This window comes from Nyctereutes procyonoides, unplaced genomic scaffold (genome assembly GCF_905146905.1).
Source record: "Nyctereutes procyonoides isolate TBG_1078 unplaced genomic scaffold, NYPRO_anot_genome, whole genome shotgun sequence".
In the NCBI taxonomy this organism is placed as follows: domain Eukaryota; kingdom Metazoa; phylum Chordata; class Mammalia; order Carnivora; family Canidae; genus Nyctereutes; species Nyctereutes procyonoides.
The window spans coordinates 11,662,953-11,679,643 of NW_026575121.1; positions in this window are offsets into that span (position 1 = coordinate 11,662,953).

The following is a 16,691-nucleotide window of genomic DNA, read 5'->3' on the forward strand; positions in this document are numbered from 1 at the left end:
TTCCTCAGTTCCAGAATGCATAATTGGAATATATTACTCAGTAGCTGGTAGAGTTCCCCACATTGGTTTTTGCAACTGTAAGGTGAGAGGTATATGGTCAAAAAGCCAACTGGAAGCTGCTAGCTTCCTTTAGCTGGGGAAATAGTACCGAAAGGAATACCATATTCTTGGTAAGATTACCGAAATTAATGTCACCAATAAGGATTTAAAGGATGCAGGGTTGATGATTCTTACCATATCCCCATTCAACTCACTTATTTGACCTGCGCAGAAGATAGATGCATCTTAGAGCATGAAAGTGGACTACCATAAACTTAAACTAGATGGTGACTTCAATTCCAGTTGCTGTGCCGGATGTGGATTCATGGCTTGAGCAAATGAACACATCCCCAGACACCTGGCATGAAGCTGTTGATATAAAAAGATTTTCTTCCTCTGTCAATAAGGACAACCAGAGACAGTGTGGTCTCAGTCCGCAGGGTTAGCAATACACCTTCACTGTCCTACCTCAGGGGTATATCAACTCTCTAGCGTTATGTCATAACTTAGTCCCTAGGGATATTTATTGCCTTTTCCTTCAAGGAGGTATCTCACTGGTCCATTACATTGATGATTTCATGTTGATTGGATGTAGGAGGCAAGAAGTAGCAACTCCTCTGGACTTATTAGTAAGACAGTTAGGTGCCAGAAAGTGGGAAGTAAATCCAACAAAACTTCAATGTCCTTCTACATCACTGAAATTTCCAGGGATGTAGTGGTGTGTGTCATGTTGAAATATCCCCCTCTAAGGTAAAGGATAAGTTGTTGCATTTCTCCTACAAAGAAAGAAAGAGGCAAAATACCTAATGGCCTTCTTTGGATTAAGGAGATAGACAACATATTCCTCATTTGAGTATATTAGTCTATGCTATTTGCTGAGAGACCCAAAAAGCTGCTAATTTAGAGTGTAACCAACATTAAAGGAGGAATTGCAATAAGATCAGGTTGCTGTGTAACCTGCTCTACTGCTTGGGCTATATGATCCAGTAGCTCCTATGGCACTTGAAGTATTAGTGGCAGGTAAGGATGCTGTTTGGAGCCTTTGGCAGGTCCCCATAGACAAATTGCAGTGCAGGCTCTTAGAATTTTAGAGCAAGGCCCTGCTATCCTTTGTGAACACCCACTGTCCTTTTGAGAAATCGCCTTTGGCTTTCTACTGTGCTTTAATAGAGATTGAACCATGGGCTACCAAGTTACAATATAATCTGAGCCGCCCAACATGAACTGGGTTTTATCTGACTCACCAAGCCATCTAATTGGGCAAGTACAGCTGTATTCCATCATCAAATGGAAATGGTATATATGTGACTGGGACCTAGCAGGTCTTCAAGGCATATGAAGTTACATGAAGATGTGAACCAGAAGCTCATTGCCCCCACTCCTGCAATACTGCTTCCCCTCTCTCTCAGCCTATGGCCTCAGGGAGAGTTCCCTATGATCGACTGAGAGAGAAAGAGAAGAATCGAGCCTGGTTTACAGATGGTTTGCACAATTTGAAGGTGCCACCAAAAGTAGTTACAAATAGCTGAAGTCCTATGGCCTCTTTCAGGGACATTCCTGGAGGACAATGGTGAAGGGAACTCCTCACAGGAAACAGAACTTTGAAAAGTGCACCTGATTGAGAGAAATGGCTAGGTGTGTGATTATACGCCACTTTGTGGGGTGTGGGGGATGACAGGATGATCAGGGATTTGGAGAGAAAATTCATGACAAGAGAATTTGGGCACCTGGGTGACTCAGTGGGTGAGCATCTACCTTTGGCTCAGGTCATGATCCTGGAGTCCTAGGATGGAGTCCCACATAGGGCTCCCTGCAGGGAGCCAACTTCTCCTTCCATCTATGTCTCTCTCTGTCTCTGTCTCTGTCTCTCTCTCTCTCTCTCTTGTGTCTCTCATAAATAAATATATAAATAAAATCATTAAAAAAAAGAAAATTTGAGGAAGAGATATATGAACAGAGTCCTCTGAATAGGCAAAAATGTGAATATATTTGTACCCTGTAAATGCTCACCAAAGAGTGAAGGCAGCAGAAGAGGATTTTACTAATCATGGCTATAGAATAACAGATACCATTCAGCCTGTTTCCTCAGCAATCCGTCTCTTTTTTTTTTTAAATTTTTTTTTTTTTTATGATAGTCACAGAGAGAGAGAGAGAGGCAGAGACATAGGCAGAGGGAGGAGCAGGCTCCATGCACCGGGAGCCTGACGTGGGATTCGATCCCGGGTCTCCAGGATCGCGCCCTGGGCCAAAGGCAGGCGCCAAACCGCTCGCTGCGCCACCCAGGGATCCCTTTTTTTTAATCTTTTTTTTTTTTTTATTTTTTCTCAGCAATCCTTCTCATCACATAATGGACTTATGCTCCTGAATTCACGGATCTTATCCACTGATTCTCCACCATCCTGAAGCAGTTGGTTTGATAGAAGACTGAAGTGGCCTTTTGAAGATTCAGTTATGGCATCAGTTAGGTGACAACATGTTGTAGGGCTGAGGGCATCATTTTGCAAAAAAGTTTTACGAGCTCTAAATCACCATCAAACATTTGGTGCAGTTTCTCCAAGAAACAAGATCTCATGGGGCAGAAATCAAGGAATCAAGGGGTAGAAACAGTAGTGGCACTACTGTTACCCCAGGGAAACACCAGAAAAGTTTGTTCTTCCTGTTCCAGAAACTTTATGCTCTGATGGCCAAGAAGTTTTATTTCCAAAGAAAAGAATGTTTCCACAAAGAGATAAAACAGTGATTCCATTGAACTGGAAGGTAAGACTGCCACCCAGACATTTGGGGCTCCTAATGCTTCTGAATCAATAGGCAAAAAAGCAAGTTGCAGTACTGGCTGTGGTGAGTGATTGTGACTACCAAAGGGACATTGGATTACTATTCTACAGGTGAGAGAAGGAAGAGAATGTCTGGAATACAGATCCTTTAAGACATCTGTCAGTATTACCATGCCTTACGATTAGGGTCAATTGAAAATTACAATAACTCAATCTAGACGGGACCCCCTAATAACCTAGACCCTTTAGGAATGAAGGTTTGGGTCACTCCACCAGTTTAAGAACCATGAATAGCTGAGGTGCTCTCTGAGAACAAAGGGTATATAGAATGGGTAGTGGAATAAAGTAGTTACAAATAGCAGCTACTGGGGTACCTGGGGGGCTCAGTTAGTTAAGCATCTGCCTTAGGCTCAGGTCATGATCCTGGGATCCTGAGATCTAGCGCCATCAGGCTTCCTGCTCAGAGGGGAGCCTGCTTCTCCTCTCACTACTCTGTCTCTTACAAATAAATAAATAAAATATTTTAAAAAAATAAAATAAATAGATAAATAGCAGCTATAAATAGGCAACCAGCTACAGAAATGAGGAATGTAATTATTATGTATATTCTGAGTATTGCTATATATTCCTAATACATATTATTTGTATATATTAAGTAAATATTTTTATTTTCCTCCTTTTCTTATTCTCTTATCACATAACAGAAGACGTATTGACTTATTATCATAATATGTAAGTATTGTTAATTTTACATCCTAGAATTTAAGTTATGGGATATGAAGAGAATAGTAAGCATCAAAGGCTTTACCTCTCTTTCTGGGGAAATTAGTGCATTTTTGGTTGTACACAGGATAGTCGTATCATATTAGGTAGAACTATGGTTCTATTATTGTCTTTATCTGTAGATGAAGTGTGGCTTAAGGAGATGTATTGGTACCAAATTGACAAAGGATGACTTCTGATGATTAATTTTTTATGGCCCAAAGTGACTGGGCCATCAGGTACACCAACATTTGGTTAAACATTATTCTAAGTGTGTCTGTGAGGGTATTTATGGATGAGATTAACATCTGAATCAATAGACTGAGTAAAGCTGACCTCTCCTAGGTGGGTGGCCCTCATCCAATGCAGTGGAAGCCTAAAAAAAAACAAAATGTGGGTAAGAGAAAATTCATTCTTTCTGCGGGACCTCTGTTTTTGGGCTGAGACAGCAGCCATTTCCTGCACTTGGATTGAAATTTATGCCATTAGCTCTACTGGTCCTCAGGCCTTTGAATTCAGACTAGAACTACACTACTAACTTGCCTGGCTCTCCAGGTTGTGGGCACACAGCAGATTGTGGGCTTTCTCAGCTTCCATAATCACAGGAGTCAAGGCCTTATAATAAATTTCTTTCTTTCTATCTATCCCTATTTTGTATAGCCCTATGTGTACATATTGTTGATTTATTTTCTCTGATGAATCCCAAGTAATACAGACCCTTTTCTTCTATAAGATAGGAGGGAAAAAGAAGAATAAACGTAGGTAGTGACTCATTAGCTGTTAGTGATCTGGGGAGTTGAAAGAACTCTTCATTCATGGTATAGTTTGCTGAGAAGAACAGAAGTACTAAGGTTAAGAACCTGAGGGATCCCTGGGTGGCGCAGCGGTTTGGCGCCTGCCTTTGGCCCAGGGCGCGATCCTGGAGACCCGGGATCGAATCCCACGTCGGGCTCCCGGTGCATGGAGCCTGCTTCTCCCTCTGCCTGTGTCTCTGCCTCTCTCTCTCTCTCTCTCTCTCTCTCTCTCTCTGACTATGATGAATAAATAAAAGTTAAAAAAATTAAAAAAAAAAAAAAAAGAACCTGAGGTGAGGGACACCTGGGTGACTCAGTGGTTGAGCTTCTGCCTTCGGTTCGGGGTGTGATCCCAGGGTCCTGGGATCAAGTCCCACATTGCGCTCCCCACAGGGAGCCTGCTTCTCCCTCTGTCTGTGTGTCTCTGCCTCTCTCTCTCTCTGTGTCTTTCATGAATAAATAAATAAAATCATATATAACTTGAGGCTACAGATGTGGACAGAGAGAGCAAGGCAGACCAGGTATAAGAAAAGAGGTTTATAAATATTAATATTCTGGTTGAATTTAAAAACTGGATTTCAAGTCATGCCAATGTTTATATTTTCTTTTTTTTCAATGTTTATATTTTCATTTAGCAGTACATAATAGTCAAACTTTAGAAATAGAAAAACTTGTCAGTTGAGTAAAGTTCTAAATTTTTCAGGATACATGTTTGGAGGGAAAGAGATGACAACAAAACTGAAGGTTCTAGAAAAAAGGTGCTTAAAAAGGCCATGGCTGTAATATCTACAATTGAAAGAAATGGTGCCAAGGATGCTGCTAGGCCAGGAAGAAACAGAGCAATAAAGGGACTTCAGCTCTTTGTAGGATAAAGATCAAATATAAGAGAAGGAAGAATGAGGAACAAAAAGAGAAATATGAATATGAGATCAGAAGTTTAGATATTAAATCATAAATGTGTAGAAGTTTGACAGATATTCTTGATGCCAAATTCCCAATGTGCCTATCAGAATGGATTGCTGAAGCAGAACATCAGTAAAGATCATTGAAAATGAAAAATAATTCATCTAAAGTGTGAAGGAGGTCTATTGACTGAGATAAACACAGCAAAATGGGTAGTGGTGGGCAATGAAACAAAAGGAAAACTGATTCTGATTTGAAAGTTCTTTGTGACGGAAAGGACTGTGGTGAAGAGCTGAGCATAGCAAGCCAATGACCAGTGAGAAAAAAAAAGAAAATCAGGACCCATTTAAATTATTATTATTATTTATTATTATTTATTTATTATTACCACTTTATTTTCAAAGTTATGGATCATTTTACATTCTCCAAATAATTTTGAAACTATTCTTCTTCATTGCATACTCTTCTTTATTCTACATTTCCTTTGTCCACTGATAATGGACTGAGAAGGTTGGAACACTACAAAATTGGCCATGATGAAAAGTCCTCATAAAATCAACGTCGACCCACTGCTGAGTCACAAGGATTCTCATTCCATGCGCTATAATGACTGTATTTCACCATTAGGGCTAGTCGCTTCCGCTTATGTTTTATTTCTTTTAATTTAGGAAAAAACGATTTTTATGCTTATATTTATGTTCACTGGTCTATTTTCATTTATTTCTTCTCCTTAATTAGTAAAGCTACAAAATAACTCTTTCAATTTAGATCAGTCCTATTGCGTATGACTTACTGAAAGAGATAAATGCGTCACTGAGAGATTTGACTTGTGTTGACATTAGGAAAAGGCTAGTACCAGGAGATACATTAAACACATTAGCTGGGGCTGACTCATATTATTTCCACACTTACACAAATAAACACTTTCTTACTGCTTGGCTGACTGGGTTATCACTTTTGTGTCTTTTGCCCAAAATAGGGACATGTAAGCTGATAAATTTTTAATTATGTCTCCTTTAAAACATGCTTTAATTTGGCTTTGGCAAACAGGGGGAAAAAAAAAACCCTCACACTAGCTGAATGGGGATGTTTTCTGAGAGTAGTTTTTTTTTTTTTTCACTGTTTCCTTGCATTTTGTTTATTGTTTCTTTGTATTTGGGGTGTGTGTGTGTGTGTGTGTGTGTGTGTGTGTGTGTGGTTGAATTTTCCCTTTGTAAAGGTCAGCAAAAGACATAGCATAGTCCTTGATGATACCCATAATATAATGGTCAAGTAGATTATGATTTAATTTGGAGTAGCTAAAATTGTCATTTGGACACCTTGATTTTCATCCCAAAGTATTGCTCTGGTGGTTTCAGACAGGCTTAGATCTTCAGAAAATAAAACTCCATTTGCTCAAAGCAACCCCACTCTTGGGAATAACAGACAACATTGTCAAATCTTAGGTCTCAAATCGTTAGATGGGAATGTCCATGTATATTTTTCAAACTATAATTAATTAACATTGTGATAAACATTAGTCAAGTAATATTGAGTTAAATTATTAATTACTTATGTGTTTGTATTGCTTTATACTAATAGAATGGAAAAGTATGTAAATACATTGAAACACTATGCTACATCAAGAGCTTTATATACCCTAATTTATTACTTATATGGCCACGTAAAAATTTGAACAGCATGTTATAGATAGATAAGTTGATGATCAAAAAGTTTAGATGACAGTTCAAGAAATCTTTCTTTCTAACGATAAGGGAGTTTAAACTAGCATTTTCACTACATCATGATACCTTCTGATATTTGGAGTATGTCTAACTCCCAGGACTGTAGAAATGGCAGGAAGCCAATCTTGAAGCTCAACTATCACACTATAAAGCATGTGAAATCAGCTTTCTGGTGTGTGCACTTCACAATTACCAATTTCAGTAAATCATATTGTTCTGCTGTCACTGAGGGATATCTTCAGGTGTACGGTCTCATTGTTCAACTCACTAAACATCTTGAGGATTAAATATCTATCTCTTCTTCTAGTAATATTCTAAATCTTCAAAAGAGACCAGCCATAGGTGAGTCCTGATTCTTTTTTTTTTAATCCATTAGTGTAATAACGAGCATCCCTTATTAGAGAGAAAATAATGTGGCAACGATGAATGACCACTTGTCCCTTTGAAACATTATGTTAGAATGTAAAATTAAGCCAGGATTGAAATTTCCTTTAATAATGTAGGAATGAGTTTTTTCAAAATTTTCAATCATCTTTTTCTCAACATTTCTTTATGGATATTTTCAAACATACCAAGAAGTTGATAATTTTACAATGAACTCTCTGGTACCTAGCACAACAATTCTGCCTCCACCATAACATTGGGCTTGGTCTATCGCAGATATTCCCTTTACCTGTTCCTCTCTCTCTTTCTCCTTGATCCATCTCATTTTTTGATGAATTTAAATGAAAATTGCAGACATTAACAGGCTCCCTCCTGAATCTTTCATTATGCATATGATTAACAAGAGTTTGCTATTCTATTTTCTGTACAATAAAATTGACAAGTTTGCAAAGTTTTGACAAATGTGTCACAGGAGAATGCTTACAACTTATACAACTTAAACTCTTATGTAGAGCATACAATGTCACTATTATCCCTCAATGATTGCCCACGTCCCAACCTAGTAAGTACCTGCCTCCGAAGACTGCTGTGAAACCAGTTTGATTTTTTCCCCCCATATATTATTTGTTCTAAAGCTTCCTAAGTGGAATCAGCTAGCTAGCATGTTCTCTTAGACAGGGCTTCTTTCAAGCAAATAATGTCTTTTTTTTATGAGCATAGCATTTGGTTTTTTCTTCTCACCCCTACCACTGAGAAAATGTTACTTTTATTGCCCTAAATTATTCAGATTTAGGATCTCTTCCCTGTGGATAAAATGAGAATATTTATCTTAACCTCAAGCGGTGCAGAGATGTTGTTGTCCACTTCTGCAATTCTGAAAGTTCCTCAATGCAATGTTCTTTCATTTTTTTACATATCCTGTCATTTTTCTTCGCTCATTTCTAGTCATTGGAGCCACAACACCACAAATTGGTTTTGCTTTTTCACCCATCTCCTTTTTATCTGCACTTGCCCAGCTTCTCTCTTTAAAACTCTGATTAATTCTGCCTCAGGGTTCCTTAACCTTTTCTGACTTCAAAGGAAAGCGTGCCTGATATTAAATAATGAAGACATATTCTTCAAAATGACATTTGTTAAATATTGAAATTTAGAAAAAAAAACAAAACTTTTTCTGATAATTCTGATACTGTCAAATAGATGCTAAAAAAATGTTACCAATGTCTATTCCTAGTGCTAGTCAGTTGTAGATGCTGTTGGGATCTACTCAGATCCCCTTTGCTCCACAGGTTCACACAACCCTCAGAGGTTGGCTGGATTGGCTGCTGAGAGTCTCAGCTGCACTTGGCCCCAAGGCTTTCCCAGGGCCAATGGGCATAGCCTTGGAAATTCCTGGAAGGTTACAACTTCTCTAGAGGCAGCCTCATAGCCAACGACTTGACAGGAAAAGGGACTGGCCCTCTTATACCAAGTGGAAATAACTCTTAGGTGCTGGTCATTCTTGGAATAGAATCAATCCAAGGCTAAGCTTCAGCTGAAACCACATTTTGTTTAGCTTTTCTCATCCTATCTTCCTTCCTGCACTTTCCTCCAGGACTCTCCCAGGGCATACCCTCCATGCTCACTTTTAAGTGAATTTCATTCAAAGGCTTTCCTTCCTGGGAAGCCACACTATGGTAGCTGCACTTCCTTTCTTATCCCTTTCCACCCTGTAATGAGTCAGCAATTAGTAGGAATGGATTAGTTAATATGTGTATTCTTTTCTGGGACACGTGTAAAATATTTTTGTCATAGATAATCTCTCACATAGTCTTCTTAAAATTACAAATGTGAAGAAGTATATATCACTTTTCTACAATTTTGATTTTTCTTTGTTATATTATTTTTTTTCCTTTAGAGATATTGATATTTATCCTGTTTTTTCCTTTTTGATTGTACTTGTTAAGGTTTTTTTCTCTCCTTTTTGATGGCACTTACCAACGTTTTCAGATTATGTTCATTAGAACAGTTTTTAAAAATTTTTTACCTTATTTATTTATTGCTTTCCCTTTCCTATTATGCATATTTTGAATTTACTTACTCTTAAATTTTGCATTTTATTTCTAATATGTTTAGGGTAATGTTTACTTTGTTTTTTTCCTGTTTATTATTGAAAACACTTAGATTGTGATTTTGCTTTTCAGTTGAGTTTTGCTTTCTCCTTTGAAAGCACTTAGGTTGTGATTTTGCTTTTCAGTTGAGTTTTGCTTTTTCCTGTACATTTAATATTGTGTTCCCTAAGTTTAAGTATTAAAAATTCTAAACTTGCAGACTTTTTTGACATTGTTTTTACTGAAGAGATGAATAGGAAAATTCATTTTTTAAAGCTTTAATTTGTGGAAGTATATCATTTCTTCCTTTATTTTTGTGTTTCTAATATTTGATCATACTTATAGTTAGATAGTTGGTCTAGGAGAACAGATATATGTAAATACTGTGAAACTCTTTTTTTATTGTTGCTTTTTCCTATTATGTACTCTGTCAGAAATCAAGAGTATGGTGCTAAGGTATTAATAAATATTATTATGCCAATCTCTTTTTTTATGTTTGTTAAATTTTTTTCATATACTATGGAAGAGTAATAATTAGTCAACAATATAAGGTGGTTTGTAGACTACCATTTATTGCTCTAACCAAAATTCTGTCATTATGGGGATATGTAATATTTTGGGGAGGGAATGTGTAAGTTTCACACAAATTTTAAAGGAATCCGTGACCTGAAATAGTTCAAGAACAACTTTTTTAGGTCCTCTTATAATTCTGGCTATTCCAGCTAAACACTGTGAGGGATTTCATCGTGTATCTCTCCAATACTGTTTCTGAAAAGCCTTCCTCATATATTTAATTTTGTTGTTGTTTATATATTTCAATGTCATTTGATTGTTAAGTGTTTTATTTTGTATCTATTATTGATGTTGAAAGGCTATATTTTTCTGTCAGGGTTGTGTCAAAGAAAAGTTATGCTGAACAAGAGTTAAACAGACAAGAAGACTTTATTCAAGACTTTCCATGGGGGAGAGAGACCCAACTCAAGTCTCTTGAAATAAAAGGCAGGAGAGATTTTAAGTGCTAGAGTGAACTAATGGAAAAGTGTTGTAGGATGTTAGAGGAGGAGGGTTATTCCACACAATCACACCATGTGCAATCACTAATTGTCATTTACTGAATTAAACCCCTACCTTCTCACAGAAACTGGAAGATAGTAAGGTCTCTATAAACACAATTCAGAGGGATGACTCCCAGGGCCTTGAGGGAGACATTGCTGGGTTGTCAAACTGGCAAGAGCCTGTGAAAAGATTTACATCTTAAAGGAGTAGAGAAAGAATTCATAATTGAACATTTTCTAAAGTAAATGCTCTAAGTAAATGGTAGGTCAAGGGCCCACGGTCCAAAAGAAGCATATCTAGAGTTAGTCAAGCTGAGGGACACTTTAGGGCCTTTGTCAGTCCTCCCTTATTCCCCAGGATACCAGGTTCTTTTAGGAGCCAGAGGTGTGCCTTATGACTTGACTGTCAGCTATTATTTTCAATCTGTTAACAACTGCACCAATCCGACTTATGGCACGTGGAGTGAACCCTGCTTTTGATTTCCAGAGTGGCTGCAGGTTTTTCTGTAGTTTTCTGTTCCATTCCTCCTTCAAAGGGAGATGTGGGAACAGAAGGGTTAATCAATTGTGTTGTCATTTTATTTGGTAGAATCACAATGGTTTTAAGTAATGGTTGGAAACTAACTAGGACAAGCCTCTTATTTTATAAATGAGAAAATTGAAACCTAGAGAATGTAAATAGCTTGCCAGAGAATCCAAAACGAGTTAGGAAAGGAGCTAGAATGCTAATTTTAGTCTTCCAGTGCCTTTGATTACAATAGCTTCCTTTTATTGATGCTTTTAGTGAACACTCAGTATTAGCTCTTCAACTGATTTCTCCCTCATTTTCTCTTCTCTTCTTGAAATGTCTTGTGATATTTGATTTTTTTTTTTACAAATTGAAATGCATTGCTATAACAAAATCATCATTATCTAATTTTATCTCTTTTATGTACAGTGTGTGATTGACTACTTGCTTTGCTGTGGATGTGTGCTTGTTGTTCTTCCTCGGATCCAGTAGTTAAGTTTTAGATGGTTTGGACAATGCATGGCTTAACAGGAATGTTGTATTCTTTTCTATTGTGATTATTATAACCTGCTCTTATTAGTAGCAAAATTCTTGCATTTTTTGGAAAATATGTTTCAGAGAAGCAGTTTAATGAAGTCCCATTGTTTCTAATGACTTTACATTATACACCCATATTATGCCTCTTCCTTATACATTTAGTGCATTATGCTTTTATAATAAATACTTTCAACAGTATAAAATTATATAATCAGGGATTCCTGGGTGGCTCAGTGGTTTGGCGCCTGCCTTTGGTCCAGGGAACAATCCTGGAGTCCCACATCGGGCTCCTGGCATGGAGCCTGCTTCTCCCTCCTCCTGTGTCTTTGCCTCATTCTCTCTCTATATATATATGTCTATCATAAATAAATAAATAAACAAGTCTTAAATAAAATAAAAAAATAAAATAAAATAAAATAAAATAAAAAAATACAATACAATAAATAAATAATATAATATAATATAATATAATATAATCAATGATATTAGATATCTTACAAAATATAGCAAAGATTTCCAGAACAATAAAAAATATTTGAAAATATATCTAGACTTTACAAAAGGTCAACACTTACCAAGTCATACCTGGAATTCCTTTTAAAAGAAAAACAATCTGTGTAAACGTTTCTGGGTATATGTTGAATTAAAGCAAATTGTTAAGATACTTGTTGATTCTTTACTAGATTGTACAGAAACAAGCAGCATGGAAGGCATTGCAAGTTCCTTGAATTTCTGGGCTATAAACTTTTTAATTCCTGCTTCTCCTGTCTTGCCCTCAATTTATCATAGGCTATGAAATGGCAGTTGGATATTATTGACAGAGATTTTATAAAAGTTTTGATCTCTGAACTCATGCACGTTAACACTATTTTTTGTTATATTTTTACAACGTAAATACTAACTTAATTCCAATATTAGCTCTAATCCCAAGTGTTAAGACATGTCTCAGGTTGAAAAAAAGTGAGACTGAATAGGCTATTCATTTCCATCTAAGGAAACTCTACCTGGAATTAGTGCTTAGTCTGGACATGCTCTTACTGTTTAGATAGTATGTTGTACAAAATTGGATTTTATATGGGGGTTTCATATCACCAAGAAACTATGGAAGGGATTAAAATCAAAGGGAATGAGACATATTTTACATCACAGGAAAATTGAAATTTGATTTTTAAACTTTACCTGGACTAGAAGAAGAAAACAGAAAGCTTTTACTGTGAGGAAAACCACACCAGCAACATTAAGTAAATTAAAATTATTTAGATATTCAAGGCAATCTATACATGTCTCATTAATTTTAAAAAATTAAAATGTCATATAAACTGATGTTTTACAAATAGGTATATATCTTTCTAGAAGTATGCATTATTTCTTTATGTATTTATCTTTTTTCTTCTTTTTTTTACAAGCTGTAATATGTTCTTAAGAATTTCTGATGCCTTTATTACAATTAGCTATGGTTAAATTTTCTTTTATTAACAACCCAGCATTAGGAATGAGATAAAAGTTAATCTTTCTTTAGGTCATTGATGGCTTCGATTGATCAAATCATTTAAATGAAATCAGTCACCTTTTCTTACAAAATTGTTTTATCTTGAACTTCATACAGAAATGGTGAACTTGCGTTATAGATTTAAAAATCTTAATAAAGCCTCTAGCAAGAATGACTAAAACACGAAGAGCTAATTTTATTTGTTAAGTATATTCTATACTAAAAATCTACTATTTCTCTGATTTTTTTTCTCATTGTCCCATTAAACCATAGTCCCATATGTAATCAAAGCTGTCCTACCTCCTGTGCACAACATAACTTCATTCGAAAACATTATATTGATGAAGTTTGTCTATGTGTAATAAATTGAAAATACTCTTGGGGAAATTAAAAATTACAATATTAATTTTCATAAAATGACAAAATGTGTTCGATGTATTTCACCCTTTAAATATATGAGAGTTCTAACATACACTCCTTTTGTCTCAAAGGATAAAACACTCTAAGATTTTAAAATGATTTCTCCTTATCATAATACACATAATTCTCTGTTATAAAAATAATAAAATGCTTGTTTCTTCACCCATGAGGTGTGTTCATCTTAACTGTACCTCACACACCCTCCCCCCCAACATGATCATAATAAAATATTTCTGAAATGTTTCAAATTGAGTTGTCATTTTTTTACTTGGTAATCAGAAAAGAGTATATCCAGCAAAGTATTTTTTTTATAATAAATGGAGTAGATCATGCTTTTTTGTCTACTAAAATACTTCTAATAACTTTCTAATGGCAGGGATAATATTTCAGTGAAAAGTGAAAGTTTGATGGTTTCCACAAACTCCTTTTAAGAAAAATGCATTAAATGAAAAATCTATCATATATTTATTTAAAAAACTTCCCAAGCAAAAATAAGGATTGATAAAATAATTGCAATGTTTATTTTAACATCTGTTATGTTTAGAACTTAACACTAGTTTATACCCATATTCATTGCCTAGTAACTTGTTATTTCTATTAGAAAACCAATGTAATCAAGAAAATTAACATATTAAACTATAAGCACTTGCATTCGCTTTTTCACTGTTAGCTAACCAGCAGTCATCAGATAGCTTAATTTGAAATCATTCATTGTAGATTTGGTTTATATTATTACAACTGTCTGAAAGTATAATTGTTATTGTCCTTCATTATCTTTATGTCTTTTTTATTTTCATAAATTTTACCAACAAAATTTTCATTGATAGCACAATCTGAAAAAAAAATCATAACATGTGGGACACCTAGGTGGCTCAGTGCTTGAGCTTCTACCTTACACTCAGGGCGTTGATATGTGAATCCTGGGATCCAGTCAAACACTGGGGTCCCCACAGGAAGCCTGCTTCTCCCTCTGCCTGTGTCTATGCCTCTCTCTCTCTGTCTCATGAATAAATAAATAAAATCTTTTTAAAAAAAAAATAAGAAAAATATCATACCATGTAATAACAACCTCTTCTACTAGCATGCATTTCTTATTAAGATAAGCTAAATAATATTATTTCTTTGCAAGGAAAATAGGAAAAAGCTGGACATTCTTTTAAAAAATTTTTATTGAGATGTAATTGACTTATATTAGTTTGAGGTGTACAACATTATGATTGGATATACCTATGTATTGCAAAATGATCTATCATACATAACTATTTCTTTTTCCTTGTGGTGAGAACTTTTTTTTTTCTTAAGATTTTTTAAATGTATTTATTTTAGAGATAGAGCACACGTGCACATGAGCTGGAGGAGGAACAGAAGGAGAGGAAGAAGTAGACTCTGCTCTGAGCAGAAAGCCCGATGTGATGCTGGAATCCCACGATCCTGAGATCATGACCTGAGCTGAAATCAAGTCAGTCACTTAACCAACTGAGCCCCCCAGGCATCATATGATGAGAACATTTAAGATTTACTTAATTGGCAACTTTCAAATATATAATACAGATTTTTAAAATTCCATTGAAATCACTACCTTCCAGAATGGAAGCTCTCTTCTCTACTCCTATTATTGAAATAAAAAAATGAACATAGCCATGCTTTAAATAAGATGCTTCCAGTCTGTTATTGACTACTTTTGTTAAATAGTTCCTTCATTCTCTCTCTACTCTTTCAGCTTTATCTTGCTCATTTTAAAAATCAACCCAACTTCTCCCAGACAAGCAACTCCAACGTCTAAAAACTGCCTTATTCAAAATTCCCAGCATGTTTTTTTGCAATATTTCTTTCTTGCAATCTATTTTTAAACTTCCTATTTTGAAGGAAAGAAGTATAGACTCCCAGGAGGTTGCAAAGAAATGCACTGAGAAGTCTCATACACCATTCTTTCATCCATCAGCAATGTTAACTTCTTGCACAATTATAATACAATGTAAAAACCGGGAATTTATATTGGTGGAATCTGTAGAGCTTATTTAGACTTCCCTAGTTATACATGCATTCATTTGTGTGTGTGTGTGTGTGTGTGTGTGTGTGTGTGTGCGTGTTGGCTCTATTTGATTTTAGCTCATGTCTAGCCTTCCATTACAACTAACACAATCAAGATAATCATGCAATAACCACAAGACTCTTTTTGTTACCCCCTTACAACAACTTCCATTCCCTTTACCTCCCCAATAACTCCTGTTATCCATTAACCTGTTATCCATCTCTGTAATTATTTTGTCTTACAGGGACACCTGGGTGGCTCAGCGGTTGAGGGCCTGCCTTCAGGCCCAGGACAAGATCCTGAAATTCCCAGATGGCGTCCCACATCGGGCTCCCAGCAGGGAGCCTGCTTCTCCCTCTGCCTCTGTCTCTGCCTTTCTCTCTCTCTGTCTCTCATGAATAAATAAATTAATTAATTAAAAAATATTTTATCTTACAAATGTTACATAAATGGAATTATTCCACAAGTATCCTTTTGAGATTAGCTTTTCTCAGTCAGGGTTTATCCAATCTGTAGCATGTATCAATAGGATGTTCCTTTGAATTGTTGAATATATTCCATGGTCTGGATGTTTACTTAACCATTTAATCTACTGAAGCTGCTATGAACTAGACTATATGTCATACCAGCTGCTGGAGTGATTATACTATTTTACATTTCCACCAGTAATGTATGAGTAATCCAGTTTCTCCACATCATTGCCTGCATTTGGAATTACTATGCTTAATCTTACCCATTCTGATAGTCTGTAGTTATGTCTCATGATGGTTTTAATTTGGATTTCTCTAATTGCTAATGATGTTGAGCATCTTTAAGCATGCTTATTTTCCATCTGTATCTTCCTCAGTGAAATGTCTGTGCGTATTTTTTCCTGTTTTTCCCCCATTTCTTTCTTTTCTTTTTTTTTTTTTTTTTAGATTTTATTTATTTATTTGACAAAGAGAAAGAAGGCACAAGCAGGGGGAGCAGCAGAGGGAGAGGGAGAAGCAGGCTTCCTGCTGAGCAGGGAGCCCAATGTGGGGCTCAATCCCAGGACCCTGGAATCATGACCTGAGCTGAAGGCAGACACTTAACCAATGGAGCTACCCAGGTGCCCCTTTCCCCCCATTTCTAATTGATTTGTTTGCTGGGTTTTGAGAGTTATTCATATGTTCTACATATAAAGCCTTTGTCAGATATGTGA